Here is a 22274-nt window from a genome sequence, read left to right as displayed (position 1 = left end):
CCCTTACTTTGATTGAACCAACGAGAGTCAATCACCCATACATGAACCACTCACTGTGGCAAAGGGGCTGAAATTATACCACTGGTTTAAGCCAGTAATGGCCTAACATGGGAGATAAGAGGTGTCGATCCTGCTCAAACAGCATGTCTGCTGCCCAAAACATCTGGAGAGATGTTAGGGAAGAACCTGACCATATGCACCCAGCTGGTTGGAACACAGCTGAGTCTTGCCCTTTTATCTCCAACCTTTGCTCCATAGCCAAGCTCAGGAGATATCTGTTGTGCCTTTATACATTCTGGCTGCAGGATCAAAATTCTCCAGGCTACGGATTTCCTGCCATGGCTGGGGCTTTCTCTCCGTGGTGCTGGCGGGGGGAGGCCAGTCATGCCCCACCCTCACCTGTGTTACAGGTCACTCCTACCTTCCACAGGGAAGAGTTAGCTCTAATTTTTTATGCTACCTCTAGTTTTTGTGGGGGGGGGGGGTTGTGTTTTGTTTTGTTTTTTTTTTGTTTTTTTGCTTTAAGTAATGTTATCATTTGATGTCTACCCTTGTATTTTATACCTTTATTGTTTATTTACTAATTTCTCTCTTGTAGCTTAATCTAAAATCATAATGCATACAGTGACTAAACTGAACTAAATAGAACTGGGTTTCTTTTAATTTTATTTTTTTAAATTAAGATTCTTGCAGAGTCACATGTAGTTATAAGAAATAATGCAGAGAGATCCCTCTTAAACTTCGTCTAGTTTCTGACAATGGTTAACATTTTGTAAAACTATAACATAATATCATAACCAGAATATTGACATTGACATTGATACAATCTACCAGTCTTATTAAGATTTCCCCAGTTTTACTGCTGTGTGTGTGTGTGTGTGTGTGTGTGTGTGTGTGCTGTTCTATGCAATTTTATAATTTTATAACCAGTGTAAGTTCATATATCCATCGCCACAGTCAAGATATTAAACTGTTCCAACATCACAAGAATCCCTTGTATTGTCTCTTCTTTAGACTGAATTGTGTCCCCCAGAAATTCATATGCTGAAGCCTTGACGCCTCATGTGACCATATTGAAGGTAGGCTATTTAAGGAAGTGGCTAGGGTTAAATGAGGCCGTAAAGGTAGAGCTCCGATCTGATGGGATTAGAGCCTTTTACATAGTGACACCAGAGCTTGCTTGTTCCTCTTCCCTCCCCGTCACATGCACATAACAGAGAGGTCATGTGAGGACACAGCAAGACAGGGAAACTACAGGCCAGGAAACCTATTATGTAGGACCTCGATCTTGGATTTCCAGCCTCCAGAACTGTGAGGGTGTAAGTGTCTGTTGTTTAGGCCGCCCAGTCTATGGTAATACACCCTGAGCTCACTAATACACACTTTTAAAAACACACCCACCACCCTCCCACCTCTTCACTGATCAGTTTTTTGTTTCTAAAATTTTGTCATTTCATCCCGACTGGTGTGGCTCAGTGGTTGAGCATTGACCCATGCACCAAGAGGTCATCGGTTTGCCTCCCAGTCAGGACACATGCCCAGGTTGTGGGCCCAATCCCCAGTGGAGGGCATGCAGGAAGCGGTCAATCAGTGTTCTCTCTCATCATGTTTCTATCTCTCCCTCTCCCTTCCTCTCTTTCTAAAAAAAAAAAAACAATAAAGAAAAATACATTTTGTCATTTTAAAAATGCTATATAAATGGAAACTTAGGATTGGCTTTAAAAAAAAAACTTCAGCACAATTCCCTGGAGATTTATTCAAGTTTTTGCATGTATCAGTAGTTCATTCCTATTTACTGCTGAGTAGTATTCCATGATGTGGTATACCACAGTTTGTTTATTCACCTGTTGGAGGACATCTAGGCTGATTCCAGTTTTTAACTGTTACACATAAAGTTGCTATGAACATTCTGGTACAGGTTTTTATGTGGACATCAATTTTCATTTCTCTAATATGATGAATTCAATTTCTGGATGCTATTGGAATTGAATGTTCACTTTCTTCAAGAAACAGCTGAACTCTTTTCCCCAGGTGACTATGCAATTTTACATTCCCACAAGCAATGTGTGAGGGATCCAGTTTCCCTACATCCTCGCCATCACTTGGTATTGTAATTATTTTTTAATTTATTCATTCTGATAGGTGTTGGTGTTAGGCCTCTTTTTTTTTTTTTTTTTTTTTTATCCTCACCCAAGGATATTTTTCCATTTTTTGTACAGATAGAGTGGGAGGAAGAGAGAGGAAGGGAGAGAGAGAGAGAAACATCGACGTGAAGGGACACATCGAGTGGCTGCCACCCGCACGACCAACCAGGGCCGGGGACAAACTGCAACCGAGGTACGTGCCCTTAGCGGGAACCGAACCCGGGTCTCTCTGGACCGCAGGCTGACGCTCTAACCGCTGAGCCAAACTGGCCAGGGCTGTTAGGCCTCTTTTTAATTTGATTCACCGCATGTTTAAAGCCTTACTCCATACCCCAACTGCCTGAACTGTAGGTCCAAAAGGCCCTTTTCCTCATCATTCAAGAGACACTTGTTGTAATAAACTATATTTCCATCTGTGTGCTAATAGTACGATACACGTTCACAAACCAGCCAGGCTCTGCCCTCAGAGAACTCAAAGTCTATTGGGAAAGGCTGTCGTTCGTAAACCACATGCTCATGCAAAGATGAGACATGTCATAAGAGCAGAGTAAGTCATGTCTCTGGAAGTAGACAGGAGAATTCCCACTCAAATTGCAAATTCCCAGGACAAGTTATGGTGTTCTTCAGAGAAGGGGTGTCAGTTCCACCTCTTGGGGTGGAGGATGACTCCACATAAAGAAAGAGCAAAGGGCCCTGGCTGGTTTTGCTCAGCAGTTAAAGCATTGGCCTGTAGGCCGAAGAATTTCAGGTTTAATTCCAGTCAAGGGCACGTACCTCGGTTGCGGTTCTGCCCCCAGTCCTGGTTGTGGTCATGTGGGAGGCAACCAATCGATGTGTCTCTCTCACATTGATGTCTCTCTCTCTCTTTTTCCCTCCCATTCTTTCTGAAGATAAAAGGAAAATATCCTCGAGTGAGGATTTAAAAAGAAAGAAAGAAAAAGAAAGAGCAAATGCATAGATAAAGGAGGTCTGCACATCCTTCTAAGGTAGTGAGTACAGTGACATGCATTAAATAGGTGTTCACAAGTGCCTGTCAGTCAGAAAACTATACGTAGACTTTAATGGCTTCCTGCAGAGACAGTGATATTCACTGGGTCCAAGGACACTTTGTAACCATTCTTCCCCTCCAGGTAAAACTGGGTAAGAGATTCATCAGTAAGATAGTACCAAGGGCATAAGTTTGTTCAACACCATTTGTCAGGCTCTTGAGAAGAATTTGGTCCTTTGAGTGGACTTTCAGAAATGACAGAATCCTAGAGAACGATGTCTATATGGATTGTCTTATACATGTGTGTATATATATGTGTATATAGATGAAATATTTGTTTAAATGCATGAAAGCCTTTAGAGATATACTTGCAATGTAAACATATATATGAATATGTATGAAGTATATTTTACATGTAAGCATATAGGTTTATGTATAATCTACGATGTTATTTTCTAAAATCCAACGAGACTGTCTATTCTCAGTGACTAGAGAAGTAGCTGGTATGAGCTCCACAGCAGCACATAGTGAAACCTCTAATGCAGCGGTTCTCAACCTTCCTGATGCCGCGACCCTTTAATAGTTCCTCATGTTGTGGTGACCCCCAACCATAAAATTATTTTTGTTGCTACTTCATAACTGTAATTTTGCTACTGTTATGAATCGCCATCGGAAATATGTGTTTTCCGATGGTCTTAGGCGACCCCTGTGAAAGGGTTGTTCGATCCCCAAAGGGGTCGCGACACCCACAGGTTGAGGACCGCTGCTCTCATGCGATGACATTTCTTTAAAGCCACCTCGGGCTCTGCACGGTCAGACAGAAACAGCTGACTGCCCCGTGCCCTGGAGGGTTGCTAAAATTAGCCAGAGGGAGAAGTGGTGGACATAGAGTAAGAATGGCTGGGAGCTGAGTCTAACTTCACTTCTTCTCAAATAAACAACTGTCAGAAAGTTTTAAGCTCTGGACCTAAAGTAGCTTCAGAATCCATTTGATCTAAGTTCCAGCCGATGTGGGGGCAGTTTATTACTTTTCTAACTACTTTTAAAAATGGGCTTCTGGAGCACTAATCTCCTGGTTTCCCTCCCGCCTCACTGGCTGTTTCTGCTCCGCCCCTTGGCTGGCCCCTGCCCACTCCAGCTGTCTAAATACAGTGCCCTCGAATGCAGCCCGCCTCCTTCTCTTCTGCTCTCACTTCTGTGTAATCTCATTCGGTTCCATGTATTCCTATGACTCCCACCTGTGTGCTTCTAGCTCTAATCTCTCTCCCAGACATATATGGCACCTGTCACTACACATCCAACTTGGATGAGTACTAAGAACCTCAAAGTTAATTCACCCCAATAGAACTAGACATGTGCCCACCCGTCTGACTACTCTGACCTCCACTCTCACTCCCAACCAAGCCCAAATCAGGAGTCATCCTGGACCCTTATGTTCCTCGCTCCACACGTCCAATACATCAGCCTGTCTTTGGGCTTTATCTTCTAAACACATCCTGAATATAACCACTTCTCACGCTCTCCACCGTTTCATCCAGCCCAACGTCACCCCATTTCTAGCTGGAGTTGTAGTAGTTTTCTGTGTTGCCACCCTGCTTCCACTTTTGTCCTCCTCGAGTCCATTTTCTACCAGCAGCCAGAGTGATCACTTCAAAATGTAAATTGGATCACATGGCTCCGCTGTTCAAACTCTCCAGCGGATTTCTATCGCTCTCAGAGTCAAATCCAATTGTTTTACCAACTTACAAGGACCTGCCTGTCTCTTCCTCTCATCTCCTGCTACTCTCAGCCTCCCTCCTGTGCTCTTCCCACACACAATGAACTTCCCGCTGTCCTTCAAACATGCAAGTTCTTTCCCACCTCAACGCATTTGCCCTTGCAGTTCCCTGTGCCTACCCTCTTCCCCTTGACCGTCACATGCCCTGCTCTGTGACTTTATTCACATGTCTGTAGATCATCTTCTCTGAGTGGCCAGCCCATTGCCCTCTATTTCCTTACTATTAATTTGTCTTCTTTTCAGCACTTATCACTAACTAGCAGCATGCTATTGCCTATTTGTTCACTGTATTTGTTTAGTTTTATATTCTACTGCCCACAACAATGTCTGGCACTCAAATATCAGTTGAATAAAAGAATGGAATACCCACTGGAATAAATGTCCCCAGCCTACTTTCAGAGTAGGACCTGGTACCTGAATTAATAATATTGTAAAAGATATGTTTTTTAAAAACATTCTTTTAGGCGCCTGAGCACCTCCCAACTTTATCTTGGCAAGGTTCTTTATGCCAAATTCCTTTCTGTCCTGGTGAGTCCAACCTCGCTAGAGTCAGAGCCCAGCTTGGTGCTGGTAATTGAAGCCTCTCCCTCAACCAAGCCCTCTGCAGCTGACAGGTATGGTCTCCTCAGCCCCTACATGTAATTTGAGAAAGCTGTTTTGGTGAAATTTGACTTGGTTGTGGAGCCCTTTGTTGAATAAGCAAAAATAAGCACAATAAGGTTGTTATAGTTGTTGTCAAACACAAGGGGGCAGCAAATCCAATTCTTATTTTCAAAAGTGAAACAGGTACTCTGACCGCTAGGATTTGATGTCAATAGATGGGGTAAGTTTCAGTATGTCCATACAATGAGAACCAGGCAGCAGTGAAAATGAATGAACTATAGCTAACAGCAGCAACGTGGATGAATCTTGCAAGCAAAATGTTCAGTGAAAGAGGCAAGACACGAAAGTATATGGTATGACTGCATGTACATAGCATTCAAAAATAAAGAAAATTAAGCCTTTTGTTTAGGATGCGTACATAGGTGGTCAAACTATAAAGAAAAGCAAGGAACTAATAGTCACAAAAGTGAGGTTTGTGAGGACCGAGAGACCTACAGTCAGGATGACACATGACAAAGGCTGTGGGTCTTGCGATAACCTGTTTCCCCCTTTGCAGAAGTCACACAAGGCCCGATTTATAATAATTTGCTACAGTTCACACAAATGGTTTGTGCCCTTCTTTGTACACATATTTGTATTTCACATTCCAGTGTCTTTTCCGGAAAAGAGAAAGAGAGAGATTAAGGAAGAAAGAAACACACAGAGACTGGTAGAAAAATCGAGGTTAAGAAATAAAGTAGGAAAAAGAAGCTTGGAGCTTAGATAAGAAGAAAAGAAAGAGAGATGCTGAGAGAGAGGATAAAAGGGAGAATATGGGGAAGAGATGGGAAGACAGAGAAGGAACCAGGAAAGGAGTTTAAAGGAAGATAGCATGAGGGAGAATACATCAGTAACAAAGGTCAGTAAGGAGAGAGGAAAACGAGAAGAGATCAAAGATGACAGGAGAAACGGACTGTGAAGAGGGTTGAAGACAGGAGAAGTCTAAAAGATGAAGGCACAGTTACTGGGAGGGAATATCAGTCAGCAAATCCAGAAGGACAAGGGGTCAGGCAGTCACCTTGAGCCTCAGGGAGGCTACATCTCGCAGTGAGCTGCAACTAGAATATGACGATGGCAAAAAAAAAAAAAAAAAAGTCAAAAACCTTTAGTGTCAGAAACTTAAAAAAAAAAAAATCCCATTTACCATCGCAGCAAAAAAATTAAGATACCTAGGAATAAACTTAACCAAAGAAATAAAGGACCTATTCGCTGAAAACTACAGGTCATTGAAAAAAGAAATAGAGGAAGATATAAAAAAGTGGAAGCACATACCCTGTTCATGGATTGGAAGAATTAACACCATCAAAATGTCCATACTACGCAAAGCAATCTATAGATTCAATGCAATCCCCATAAAAATACCAATGACATATTTCATAGAACTAGAACAAATACTTCAAAAGTTCATATGGAACCAGAAAAGACCCCGAATAGGCACAGCAATCTTGAAAAAGAAAACCAAAGTTGGAGGAGTCACATTACCAGATTTCAGGTTATACTACAAAGCCACTGTAATCAACACAGCCTGGTACTGGCACAAGAACAGACAGATAAATCAATGGAACAGGATAGAGAACCCAGAAATGAACCCAAGGCAATATGCTCAATTAATATTTGACAAAGGGGGCAAGAGCATACAGTGGAGTAAAGACAGCCTCTTTAATAAACAGTGTTGGGGAAATTGGACAGCTACATGCAAAAAAAATGAAACTAGACCATCAACTTACACCATACACAAAAATAAACTCAAAATAGATAAAAGACTTAAATGTGACTCATGAATTCATAAAAATCCTAGAAGAAAATGTAGGCAACAAAATTTCAGACATCATACGCAGCAGAATTTTCACTGATACATCACCTAAGGGAACAGAAACAAAGGAGAAAATGAACACATGGGACTACATCAAACCCAAAATCTTCTGCACAGTAAAAAAACAACCACCAAAATGGAAAGGCAACCCACTGTATGGGAGAGCATAATTGCCAATGATATATCAGATAAGGGGTTAATTTTCAATATATATAGAGTGCTCATACAGCTCAACAAAAGGAAGACAAAGAACCCAATTAAAAAATGGGCAGAGGAATTAAATAGACACCTCTCCAAACAGGTCATACAAATGGCCAAGAGACATATGAAGAAATGCTCAACATCACTAATTATCAGAGAGATGCAAATTAAAACAACAATGAGGTATCACCTCACACCTGTCAGAATGGCTGCCATTAACAAATCATAGAACAAGTGTTGGCGAGGGTGTGGAGAAAAGGGGACTCTAGTGCACTGCTGGTGGGAATGCAGACTGGTGCAGCCACTATGGAAAACAATATGGTGTTACCTCAAATAATTAAAAATCGAACTGCCATTTGACCCAGTGATCCCACTTCTAGGACTTTACCCTAAGAAGCCTGAAACACCAATCAGAAAGAACATATATACCCCCATGTTCATAGCAGCACTATTTACAATAGCTAAGATCTGAAAAGAGCCCAAATGTCCATCAGTAGACAAATGGATCAAAAAGCTGTGGTACATATACACAATGGAGTACTATGCAGCTGTAAGAAAGAAAGATGTCTTATCCTTTAAGATGACATGGAGGGACCTGGAGAGTATTATCCTAAGCGAAACAGCCAAGCAGAGAAAGACAAATATCACATGATATCACTTATTTGTGGAATATAATGAACATAACAGTCTAAGAAACGGCGTAGTCCCAGAGATGTGGAAGTAGGGTACAGATTGACAATCCCCAGAAGAGGGGGTGGGGGGAGAGATAAACCACAGAACATATATGCATGTATGCATGAACAATGGACATGGACAACAAAGCTGGGGACAGGGCGGGGAGGGAGGGGAAGGGGGTATCTGTGGGAGGGGAGAGAGAAACATCTGTAACAAAAATTAATTAATTAATTATTTTTAAAAAAGAAAAAGACCTTCAGTATCAACAAAAAGTTCTTTATCTGTAGATCTGTATGTGACAGACAGGGCCAGGAGAGGCAGGGGAGGGCCAAAGCAGGGATGATAATCCCCAGCATCCATCAAAAGCACAGATACAAGACTTCACAACTCCTGTCTCTGTGGAGACTTTTATGTAACCTCTACCAGTACTCGCTCTCTTTGCCTGACTGCTTTCAGGCTCATAACTTCCCTCCTTCTACCTTGCCCCATCCCCGCTCTCCTGGTTACTTGGCAGGAATCCTGGACCTCAAGGGTCATCCAAGACACACTTCTGATGCCCTGGAGACATCCACAGTCTCCGTGTTGGGGAAAAGGTGGCACAGGCCAGGGCATGTTCGCCCCATTGCTCGGAGGAAAGTGTTCATGGAAAAGCTGCACCATGAGCTGGTAAATTAATCCGTTAGGCAGGGACTTCAGTTACTCTCCTTGGCGCCTTGTCACTACTCTCTTATCTCTGCCACAAAGGTTTCTATGGCTCGGGGAAATTCCAGTGTATTAAGAGTTAGAATCTAAAAATTTCCATTTTTGTTTCTTATCAGAGTGAGATGAACTCTGCCTCTTTCTCCTGTCCAGATTGTGCCCTCCCTACAAAGGAAATTTACCTAAGGACACAGCTCTGTGGACCTGAATCTCAGTCTGATCATTCTGTGGGCCCTTTCTCCTAGAGGAATCTAATAATAATCTGCCTAAAATTCAAACCTTGGCCTGAGCCATGAACGGTCGCACTGGTCAAGGAGGGAGGGTGTAGATGCTACAGGGAAGACAACCCATGTCCTCTCTTGGGCCATCAGGAGCTTGGGAGGGGGACAGCCAAGGGAGGAGGTGCTTCCCTGAGCAGGGAGGCTTCTGTGGGAATCAGAACTACGAGACGCTTAAACCCAACTGCCACCCCCTTGGGCCTGTGGAGCTGGGGTTCTGCCAAGGTGTCCTTGCCAAGATGCCCTTTGGAGTCTACATTCTTATCACCCCTTCTACCTCAACGTCATGAAAACACAGAAAAGCAAATAAATATCCAGTGATCATCTGCAGCAGCCCTGGACAACGAGGAATAGTGTCATCAGTGGACCAGAAACTTGAAGACATTTTTGGAATGATGTACATGAAATGAGACTGAGAAACATTTTGACCAACCCATCAAATAAAAAGAGGGCCTGGGAGAGAGGTCAGTGCCCTGCCAGAATCTGAGAAAACCAGCAAGTGGAGCAGGAGGGCTGAGGGTAAGGGTGAGCCAGGGTCGCTGGGGGTCAGGCAAAGGAAAGACAGGCTAGAGCAGAAGTTGTGGTCAGAAACAAAGGAATAACTGTAAACAAAAATACAGAACAATGTAAAGTGACAAAATGATTCTTGAGAGATAAGGAGCGCAATGCAAAAATAATACTATTTTTAATTTTAATTTAATACTACTAGGTAAGTACTACTGTATAACAATACTACTAGGTAAGCTTCATGGAGTCACTGTGTATATATACTACACTATGTGTTTAATATGCATTATTTCATTTAATCTTGATATTGCCTATTTGGTAGACCCCATCATGATATCCATTTAAAGGATGAGGAAACCAAGGCTCAAAGAGAACTCGACCGAAACCACACAGCACCAAAATGTTACCAGGCAAGTAGACTCTGCAGCCAGCCTTCTATCTCATGTGACTCCAGCAAAAACTAGAGTCTACAAGATGGAGAGTGAGGTGTTAGGAAGCCTGTGTTTTCGAGACTACCCTTGCTCCACACACCATGTGATACTGTTCTCGTTGTTCCCACATGAAAGTGAAAACATGGTGTATTTGGAGCTCATAGTCTTCCAGCTCAAACAACTGAAATGGACACCCTGAAGACTCTTTCAGGAGTGGCATTTCTGCTTTTTCTTTTTTTTTTGTCTTTTTAAATGTTTTTGCTTGATGGGTAACTGTGAACACGTAAGTGCTAATGAAGTAACTCCATTATGACCCTCAGTTACTGCATGTACACAGCCTGGTGGTTTTTTGTAAAAATGACGACCGTGGAAAGCCCAGAGAAAACCATAAAGATAAGGGAGTTAGTGATGGCCTTGGGAAACTCAGAGGAACCATGAAGAGAAAGATTAATGATTGCCCTGACCTCTGTAACAGCTTCTCTCACCACCTTTTGTATCAGTTCCCCCCCTTAACGGTGCCAACAGCAGTGCCAAGAGAACGGAGTTTTTGCCTGTAAAAGTGGGCGGCAAGAATGTTCACTGCTATGACTGGGGAGAGCCCCCGCAGCCCGCCGGTGAATAAAGTGCTCCTTTACAATTCGGCGGCGCCTCTCTGATTATCTCGCTGACACGTTACAACACTAACAGATCCTGAGCACAGGTAATTCTTCATTCAGTATTTTCCATTATGGGTCTTTCAGGGCCAGGATGTGAGTGCAGCTAGAAAACTGCCCTTGGAAAGTAACACTCTGATAAAGCTCCATCCCCTCCGTGGCATTTCCCTGGCATCTGAGTCCAAGGGAAAATTAAGTGACATGATACCTGTCCCTGCAAGCTGGGAACTCTCAACACTGCCCAAAGGGGGGAAGAGCCTCCAGGGCAGGAAAAAGCCCCAGTTTTACAAACCCACAGCCAGAGAAAAGGAGGGACCAGCCTGGGGCTTTTCTCTGCTCTGAGACATGGTGACTGGGCAGAAACAGGGCCACAGCAGGGGAGAGAGTAAGGAAAGAAAATGGAGAGCAGAGTGTGGAAGGAGAGGCACAAAAACACGTAATAAATGGCAAAAGGGAGGAAGGAGGAAGGGAGGTAGGGAAGGGGAATGGAGGAGAAAGAAAGGAGGGGAAAGAAGAAGGAATCTTTAGAAAGAGCGAAGCAGAGACTTGGGGAGAGAAATAGAAGGAGAGGCGCTTACCAATAAAAAGATGAGAAAGAGAAGCAAAGAAACAATCGAGAGAAAAGAATAACAGGAGAAAACAGGAAAGAAAGAAGAAGAAGAGAAGATATTGGGCAAGAAAGATCAAAGAAGAAAACAGCAAGGAGAAGAGAAACTAGGTGAAGCCAAGGTAGGAAGGACAGAAAGGAGAAGAAAAGGAAGGAAGGGAGGGAGGGAGGGAGGGAGGGAGGGAGGGAGGGAGGGAGGGAGGGAGGGAGGGAGGGAGGGAGGGAGGGAAAAGAAAGGAAGAAAGACAAACAGAGGAGAGGCAAGAGAAAGTGGAGGCAGAATCCTGGAGACAGGGGAGAGGATGGAATGAAGAGAGGAGAGAAAGAGGAAGACAGCGTCAGAAGTCCAGAAAGACTGAAGAGAGACGGGGAGAGAGGTGGAAGTGAAATGAGAACAGGGAAATGAGAGCGGGAGGCAAAAGGCCAAGAGAAACAAGCGGAGAGAATTTGAGAGGGAGGGAACATACAGATAACAGAGGGTGGTGCCGAGGAGAAGGAGGAAGTGGAAAGGGGTGACATTAACAGAAAAAAGAGGGGAGCGAAAGAGAAAAGGTTATGCCAGAAACAGGACACCGGAGCTCTGTCCACTAGTCATCTAATTCTGGTCATGTCCGGGTCGCAGTTTTCGCAAATGCAAAACAAAACGCTTACTTCAATGATTTTGTGACAAGTAAATTCAATAACGTATGTAAAGCACCTGAAACACTGTAGTCCCCTAATGACTTTTTTTATTTTGCATATTTTTTTCTTTTATTGATTTTAGAGAGAGAGGAAATGGAAGGAAGAGAGAAATAAAAACATCGATGAAGGAGAACATCGATTGGCCGCCTCCTGCATGCCCCCCACTGGGGATCAGGCCCACAACCTGGGCATGTGCCCTGACCAGGAATCGAAACGGCGACCTTTGGTGCATGGGTCGACGCTCAACCACTGAGCCACACCAGTCAGACTATTTTGCACATTTGTAGTTTCATTGCCAACAATGAACTAAGTTACAGGAAAACAAGGATCTTGTTTTACTCATCTTTATATAGCCACCACCTAACACATGCCCTGGCCCACAGCCCACGTCCAATGCGTCATATGAATCGACCAAACGCAGTCAGGGATGGGAAGATACGGGATTCTTAGAATCGAGGAAGATAGACACAGGAAAAGAGACATGCGGACAAGAAGCAAAGAAATAAGATTAAAGAGAAAAAAAAATGGAGAAAGGGGGCCAACATAGAGGAAGGAGACAGGCAGCTCAGGTGAGCAGCTGCCACTCAACCGTGAGACCTGTAGTTCCATGGGCCTCACAGGATGTAAGATGCCACACTGACATTTCTGGCTGCGAGGTGGAGCTGTGATGTGCGATGGAGTTGGTGACAACCTAGGATCACAAGGATGTGTTGAGGGTTGAAGAGATCATGACCAACTGTCACCTTTTGAAATTAAAAAAAAAAAACTCTCTTGAGCCAGACTGACTTCTTCAAGCTCCATCTAATTTCAGCACCTTATTCCCAGGCCACGAACTCTGCATGTCACAGCCCCTCCATCAGACTGCTGAGGCACTAGAGATCTCAGCCCATGGCTACCTTCAGCGGATTGTAAAATACGAAGTTAGTGAGGGCTCAGTAACCATCCCATGGGATGAAGAAGTTTGCTTCGATGTACCGAAGAAGTAGGCAGGATTGATTAATGAATGAATCAGCCAACTAGTTCCCTTAACTCCCTGTTGCACACCTAGACACTGTGACACAGTGACTATTAAAGGAACCACAATACATTATTTAAAAATTTCAGAACAGCAGCAATAAAAAAGGGGGGGGGTCCTAAAACTTCCCAGAGATTGAGAAGATTACATACGCAAGTTCAAAAATGAGATAGATAGTTGGATTTCTCTACAAAACCCCTAGAAGCCAGCAGATGGAGTACGGCCTTCAACATTATAAAATTATTTCCAACCTAGAAATCTCTACCCAGCTAATCTTTTATTAAAGTGAGAAAATCAAGATATTTTAATACATATGTCTGAGAATATTTTTTTCCTCTCATGCGTTCATTTTAGCAAGCTACTAGAAGTCTTGTTACACCAAAATAAGAGTAAATCAAGAAAGAGTGCCCAGCTGGTATGGCTCAGTGGACTGAGCGTAGTCCCATGGACTAAGGAGTCCTGGTTCGATTCCCAGTTGGGGCACATGACCAGGTTGAGGGCTGGATCCCCAGTGGGGGGGACGCAGGAGGCAGCCGATCAATGTTTCTCTCTCACATTGATGTTTCTCTCTCTCTCTCTCCGCCCCCCCTTCCTCTCTGTCTGTAAAAAATAATCAATAAAAATTATTTTTTTAAAAAGAAAGAGGAAGTTCTGAGCATACAGGAAACACAGGATCTGACACATGAGAAAGAGGAAGGGATTTGAGTTTGATGATACGGGGAAATCCATCGTCCTAAAAAGTGGCCAAAAAAGGATTCTGCAGAATAGAAATCGCTTCATGACCACAGATGGCAAGAGTTTTTCTCCAATGTCACAATCTAAAAGTGCATTTGTATGATTTTATTTCAGGTGTTTCCAGGAGGTAGGAAAAATTGCAGTCAATTATTGGAAGAAGACCTGGGGTACAGCAAGGTCATTTCTGATGGCAGGGAATTTTCAGGTTTCTCAAAAATTAGATGGGAACTAAGGAGACAACAAAAGCTGAGATAATATGCATGATGCAGGGAACAGGGGACCTGTTTAAACTATGAAACAAGCTCTATAGCTGAAGAGGTCAAAAGTCAAAGAAAAATCATCATACCAGATACTCAAAAGGAAATATGTAGTAAGATAAATATCCTCTTTTGGAAATTCCTCACTGGCCACTTTTCCCCACCTACTCTTCTCTATGCGCATCAAAAAAAAAAAAAAAAAAAATCTCCAGCCCTGGCTGGTTTGACTCAGCAGTTACAGTGTCGGCCCGCGGACCAGAGAGTCCAAGATTTGGTTCCCACTAAGGGCATGTACCTCGGTTGCAGTTTGTCCCCCGCCACGGTTGGGGTCAGGTGGGTGGCAACCACTCGATGTGTCTCTCTCACATCGGTGTTTCTCTCTCTCTTCCTCCCTCTCTCCTATGCACTTTATCTGAAGATAAATGGAAAAAAAAAAAAATGCCACCCTGGTCGGTTTGGCTCAGCTGTTGGAGCATCGGCCTGTGGTCCAGAGAGACCCGGGTCCAGTTCCTGCTAAGGGCACATACCTCGGTTGCAGTTTGTCCCTGGCCCTGGTTGGGTTGTGTGGATGGCAACCATTTGATGTGTCCCTTTCACGTCGATGTTTCTTTCTTTCTCTCTCCCTTCCCCTCTATCTGAATAAAAAATGGAAAAATGTCCTCGGGTGTGGGAGACTGTTTGCATGGCATCCATTTTGCTAAAATCTGCTCTGCCATCACCTTCCCCAAGGCAGGATATCTCTGCATTCTGCATTTCTTTATCTCTGTATTTTGCATTTCTCTAAGTAACCATTTACTCATCAGCCAGTCTTTACTGACCTTTTGTTCCTTTTGTAGTATTTCCTAGAATTGCTTCGGGCAAGCCTGGTGCTTGGCAACAGGTGCTTCTTGCCCTATATATTGTGTGAATTACCCCTGAATAAACGAGACTTGATCAGAATCCTGTCTTGTCTCCATTTCTCGTGTCTCTTGTCCCTCCTCATCCTCACTCCCCCTCTAGAGTCTTCATTGCTCGACCTGCAGGATGGGTCAAGTGGCGCCCAACATGGGGCTCGAGAATGGGGGATCCAGTGAAGGATGCCATTCAAGTGGCCAGCAGAAAGGAAAAGAAAAGAGGGAACGACATGGGAACCTGCTGCATCTGCACCCCTCGGGTAAGTGAATGGCGATTATGGGTCAAGAAATGAGCCAACATAAGATGTTTGTTGAAGGACTAGGAAAGGCTCTCAAGGCACAAGGAGTAAAGGTAAAAATTAAGCATTTGTGTCAGTATTTTGATTATATTAAAGAAGTTTGCCCTTGGTTTCCTACAGAGGGAACTATAGATCAAAACAGATGAAAAATAGTCAGTGATGCTCTTAAAGATTATTATAAGACTTATGGACTGGAGAAGGTCCCGGTAACTGCTTTTTCTTATTGGAATTTAATAGATGAAATCCTATCTCAGAGACATTCTGATCCCCTCTTTGCCAATGTAGTAGAAAATGGCGAGGGTATATTACAGATAGAAAAAAGGGAAATAAAAGCAAAAAGGGGGAATGAAAATAAAAGTAAAGAGTGTGGGGACCTCATGTCATTCGATGGTGATAGTGAGGGGGAGGAAACCAAGCTCACTCGGAATGGGGTTGTGCCTGAAAGCCCTCATATGGGGAGCCACCCCAAAGATCCCTCCCCGCAAGCAGCCTGCACCAGAGCTAGATGATATAGAGGCTTTTCCAGTAACAGAAACAGTGGACGTGCAAGGACAGGCTTGGCGCCTCCCATAGCGGGTTTGATTTTAAATTAATGAAGGAGTTAAAGACCGCTGTAGCACAATACGGAGCCACAGCCTCGTATACTATGGCAATTTTAGAATCAGTAGCCGAGAATTGGCTTACACCTGGGGATTGGCAGACGCTAGCCCGAGCGACACTTGCTGGAGGAGACTATCTCCTATGGAAATCAGAATATGTAGAGAACTGCAGGGACATTGCTAAATGCAACATGCAGGCTGGTAATGGATGGAATTTTAATATGCTAATAGGCGAGGGAAATTATGCTAATAGTGATGCCCAAATGCAATATGATGCAGGTCTTTTTGCACAAGTTCAGGCTGCAGGCACTAGAGCATGGAGGAAACTGCCCACCAAGGGCGACATGAGCTCCTCCCTTACTAACATTAAACAAGGACCTGATGAGCCTTTTGCAGATTTTGTTCACTGCCTAATTACTGCAGCAGGCAGAATTTTTGGTAATGCAGACGCCGACATGGATTTTGTTAAACAATTGGCTTTTGAAAATGCTAATGCTGCCTGTCAAGCCGCTATTAGACCTTATAAGAAAAAGACTGATTTAACTGGCTATATTCACCTATGCTCTGGTGTTGGGGCTGCCTGTCAACAGGGCCTTGCCATGGCTGCCGCCTTGAAAGGGTGTACAGTTGGACAATTCTTGTCCCAACAAAGCAAGAGTAAATGTTTTAACTGTGGGGAAACTGGCCACTTCGCAAGAAATTGTAAAGGAAATACCACTACTAACTCAAAAACTCAGAATCCAGGAGTTTGCCCTAGATGTAAAAGGGGGAAACATTGGGCTAATGAATGTAGGTCTAAAAAGGATGTTCAGGGTAACGAACTACCCCTGATGCAGGGAAATGGGCACAGGGGCCAGTCCCAGGCCCCCAAACCCAAACAAATCCTTGGGGCAGTCAGTTTTGTTCCAGCAAACAACAATCCATTTCAAACCTCCTCAGAGCCACCACAGGAAGCGCAGGATTGGACCTCAGTTCCACCACCTACACAGTATTAACTCCTGAAATGGGAGTTCAGGTCCTTCCTACTGGAATTTTTGGCCCTCTGCCTGAAAACACATTTGGACTAATAATAGGACGTAGCAGCTCAACAATGAATGGACTACAAGTCCTTCAGGGAGTTATAGACAATGACTACTCTGGAGAGATTAAGGTTATGGTATCATCCCCCCAAAATATTAATACTGTCATCACAGGACAAAGATTCGCTCAATTGCTGCTCCTGCCTTTGATGCCCACCACAAATAGGGCAGTATCAGGACAAAGAGGTGATCAAGGCTTTGGATCATCAAATGTTTACTGGGCAGAGGTCATATCAGCACAAAAACCCATTATGTCTCTCTGGTTAGATGGTAAGAAATTTTCAGGGCTTATAGATACAGGGGCTGATGTCACAATAATTAAAAAGGAGGACTGGCCTACAGCCTGCCCTCTGGACACAACTCTGACTCATGTAAAAGAAATAGGACGGGGTCAAAACCCAGAGAGAAGTTCAAAGCTATTAACTTGGAAGGGTCAGGAAGGTAACCAGGGCACCATACAACCATATGTTATAGCAGGATTGCCTGTAAATCTTTGGGGAGGGGATCTCTTATCACAGTTGGGACTGGTAATGGGAAGCCCAAATGCTGTTATTACTACCCAAATGTTAAAAACCGGATATCTACCAGGCCAAGGGCTGGGAAAAAATAATAGGGGTATAAAAGAACCCTGGAGGCCTCCCCAAAGACTGATAGGGCAGGATTAGGCCATTTTCCATGGGGGCCATTGACACTCCTGTGACCCATGCAGAAAAGATCACATGGCTATCTGAGGAGCCGGTGTGGGTTGATCAATGGCCTCTAACAGCAGAAAAACTGATGGCTGCACAACAGCTGGTACAGGAGCAGCTTGATGCTGGCCACATTGTCCCTAGTAACTCCCCTTGGAATACGCCTATTTTTGTCATTAAAAAGAAATCTGGTAAATGGCGGCTATTGCAAGACTTAAGAGCTGTAAATAAGACTATGGCACTAATGGGAGCCTTACAACCAGGACTTCCCTCACCTGTTGCCATACCTTTGGGTTATTTCAAAGTCATTGTTGATCTAAAGGATTGTTTTTTCACGATTCCTCTGCATCCAGATGATCAGAGGCGATTTGCATTCAGCTTACCAGCTATAAATTTCAAAGCGCCTATGAAAAGATTCCAATGGTGTGTTCTGCCACAGGGAATGGCTAATAGCCCTACCCTATGCCAATCCTTTGTGGCCTCAGCCTTACAATCAGTTAGAGACAATTGGCCAAATATGTACATTATACATTACATGGATGATATCCTCATAGCCGGAAAAGAGGGGAGCGAGGTTTTGAAATGAGATGATGCGCATTGCCTTACGAGACAAAGGCCTGGAAATAGCCCCTGACAAGGTCCAACTCGCAGACCCTTATACATACCTTGGTTTTCAAATGCGAGGGTCCCTAATTTCCTGTCAAAAATTAGAACTAAAATTAGACAAGCTTAAAACCCTAAATGATTTCCAAAAATTGCTAGGGGACATTAATTGGCTTATGCCCTATTTAAAAATCAGTAAAGGAGAACTTAAACCCCTGTATGATATATTGCAGGGAGATGCCAACCCTACATCTCCCCGTGAACTTACCTTGGAAGGAAAACAGGCTGCACGCAAAGTCAAACAGGCTGTCAATTCTCAAGGAACCACCTTTATGGATTACACTGAACCTTTAAAGTTTATTGTTTGAGGGACTGCTCTCTCCCCTACCACTGTTTTCTGGCAGACAGTGCCCTTAGTGTGGATTCGCTTTCCTGCCACACCTAAAAAGGTCATTGAGCTGTGTTGTCAGGCAGTTTCCAATCTCACTGTGATGAGTAGGGAACAAGGGAAATGTTATTTTGGTAAGGAGCCAGATATCATTATACAACCCTATACCATGGACCAAATTAGCTGGCTCATGCAAAATACTGAATTTTGGCCCATTTCCCTAGACTCTTATGAGGGGATTCTAGACAATCATTATCCACCAGACAAACTTATTGATTTTGCCAATGTACATGAGTTTACCTTTCCTATACTCACAGCATCTAAGCCTTTGAGAAATGCCTTATTAGTATTTACTGATGGGTCCTCGACAGGTAGGGCCGCTTACACTTATCTGGACCAAACAGTGTCATTTATGACCAACAGCATGTCTGCTCAACTAACAGAACTGCAAGCCATTGTTGCTGTTTTTTCTGCCTTCCCAAATCAATCTCTCAATATTTACACAGATAGAGGTATAGAATGTGCAATGTATGCACTATTAGAAACAGCTGGTCAAATAAAAAACATATCCAATGCAGGAAATTTGTTTAGACAATTACAGAAACTAATTACAAAAAGAGTCCACCCATTTTACATAGGCCACTTACACGCCCATTCTGGGCTGCCAGGACCTCTCACTGAGGGAAACCAAAAAGCTGACCTAGCTACTCGCCTCCAGGATTCTAATCAAGTGTTTACAGCCATTAATAACAGCTCTGATAAAATCACCCTAGCGCTAAACAGTCATCGATTACATCATCTCAATGCTAAAACGCTTCGCCTCATGCATCAGATTACTAGGGAACAAGCTAGGCAAATTGTTAAAAACTGCCCCTCATGTGCCACTCATTTGCCGGTCCCCCACCTTGGAGTAAACCCAAGGGGCCTTATCCCTAATGCATTATGGCAGATGGATGTTACTCACATCTCTGAATTTGGAAATCTTAAATATGTACATGTTATCATAGATACCTTTAGTGGATTCATTAATGCTTCCCTCCAAACTGGTGAAGCCACAAAACATGTGATTAGTCACATGTTAGCCTCATTAACAGTCCTGGGATGCCCACAGCAATTGAAAACCAATAACCCCAGGCTATACAAGTTCAGCCTTCTCCCAATTTTGCAAATGCCTCAATATTCAACACATAACAGGTATACCTTACAACCCTCAGGGCCAAGAGATTGTAGAGAGAACACATCTGTCTTTAAAGATCACCATTAATAAAACAAAAAAGGGGGAATGGTACCCCACGAAGGGGTCACCCAGAAATATTCTCTCTCATGCCTTATTTATCCTCAATTTTTTAAATTTGGACACTGATGGGCAATCTGCTGCTAATCGCTTTTGGCATACAGAAACTCAAAAACAATTTGCATCAGTACTATGGAAAGATCCGCTAACCAACTCTTGGCATGGCCCAGACCCAGTCCTCATCTGGGGCCGAGGTTCTGTATGCATTTACTCTAAGAAAATGAAATCTGCCAGATGGCTACCAGAGCGTCTGGTTAAACAGATTGATCAAGTTAAAGGAATAACAGATAACCATATAGATAACTCCAGGGATGAAAATTCGCCCTGAGAGCCTTTTCCTGTTTTTTCTTTATTTCAAGAATTGACTGGAAGGCTGAGATCTTACTGCTAGGGATACTACTGCACCTTTGCTTGCTTGTGGAAGGAGGTTTTGGGCCTCCTCCAAACCCTGATGAGCTCCTGAAGGTCCTGTTTGGCCCCCCATGCGACTGCCTTGCAGGAGTGCTGCTGCTTCTACGCTAACAAGTCTGGTATCATCAGAGACAAGATCAAGAGGTTGCAGGAAGACCTAATAAAAAAAATAAAAGAGCTTTTTAATAACCCCTTTTGGAGCGGACTAAATGGGGTGCTGCTTTATCTTCTACCTCTGTTGGGCCCCTTACTTGGCCTTTTGCTGATTGTGTCACTAGGACCTTTCCTCTTTAATAAGGTGATGGCTTTCATCAAGCAGCAGATAGATGCCATTAAGATGCAACCTATACAGGTCCACTATCATAGACTTGAAATGGCCGACAGAGAAGCTCACTCTAGCTGTGAGTCAATAAGCTATGACTATGCCCAAGATGGCAAATAGTGAGTCTCAAAAACCTCATCACCTTGGTGCGCTGGACTGGATAGCCAGAGATGGGCAACTGGAACTCACACGCATCGCCAACCACCACCTAAGACAGGAACAAGGCCTTATGCTGCCTTGCTATTCCAATGACGGGTTCGAACATGTTGGCACTGTGTGCAAGTTTCCTGACCTAAGACAGGCACAGTCCCCTCAAGGTATTATTTCAGCCTTAAAATTAAAGAAAAGGGGGACCTGTGGGAGACTTTATGCATGGCATCTATTTTGTTACAATCTGCTCTGCCATCTCCTGCCCCAAGGCGGGGTCTCTCTGCATACAATGTCTCTGCATTTCTCTAGATAATCATATACTCTGCTAGCTATTCTTTGCTTATCGTTTGTTCCTTTTGTAGTATTTCCTAGAATTGCTTCGGGCAAGCCTGGTGCTTGGCAACAGGTGCTTCTTGCCCTATATATTGTGTGAATTACCCCTGAATAAACGAGACTTGATCAGAATCCTGTCTTGTCTCCATTTCTCGTGTCTCTTGTCCCTCCTCATCCTCACTCCCCCTCTAGAGTCCTCGTTGCTCGACCTGCGGGACGGGTCACTCGGGTAAGGATAAAATATATATATATATATATATCTTCTCGGGTAAGGATAAAAGAAAAATCTCCAGCATGTTCTCATGACTGGAAATGGAAAACTGCAATCCATTGAACTTCAGCAAGAGAACACTTTAGTTTGAGGTCCTCTGGTTTGAAGATGGGCACAGGTTTCCATTTCTTCCTTTTCTTGGAGATCAACTTAAAGCAACAAGCAAAATTAGAAGCAGAAATGCAAATTCTTCCTTCAGAGAAACTAGAAGATTGATGAAACCTCTAGTCACAAAACAAGAAGGGTTAGGAACGCACGACTCTTGGGATCTCGGGCCTACGGCTCTAACCGCTGAGCAACACCGGCCAGGGCCATACAGTATACTTTCTAAGAAAAGGGGAATATTCTGAGATGTAAAATCTAAACTTTTGGTAACTGAGGGATATAGTGTACAGACGGCAGTTCCCTGGACCTGGTTTTCATGTGAAAAGTGGAGGAGACGAGGTTGAATTACACAGACAAGACATCATTTCAGTCCACCCATGTGTCGGTAGGAAAGAGAGACTTGCAGAGTGAAAAGTTCTATAGTTGCCTTTTTCCATTATTAGGAAGAAGTAAAGTCTGTAATAACTCATACTTAAAACACCAAATGAAGGGAAAATTTCTTCTCAATGCATAGGCTTGGCCCCAGCTCCAAATGAACCCCCATAAATATCTGGTGTAGGAAAAATTCACCTTAGTCAACAAATGAGGTCACCAAAAGCAAATGATCTACGCAGAGAACTATAATAACAAATGAGGAAAAAAGAAAACAGATTATGAAGTGTATTTATTAAGGGACAAAGTTGCTTTGGACAACTTGGAAATTATGAAAATTTTAAAATTAAAAGAGGATTTGAT

The sequence above is a fragment of the Molossus molossus genome, unplaced genomic scaffold (assembly GCF_014108415.1).
Source record: "Molossus molossus isolate mMolMol1 unplaced genomic scaffold, mMolMol1.p scaffold_m16_p_5, whole genome shotgun sequence".
NCBI classification, from domain to species: domain Eukaryota; kingdom Metazoa; phylum Chordata; class Mammalia; order Chiroptera; family Molossidae; genus Molossus; species Molossus molossus.
This window is presented reverse-complemented; position numbering follows the sequence as displayed.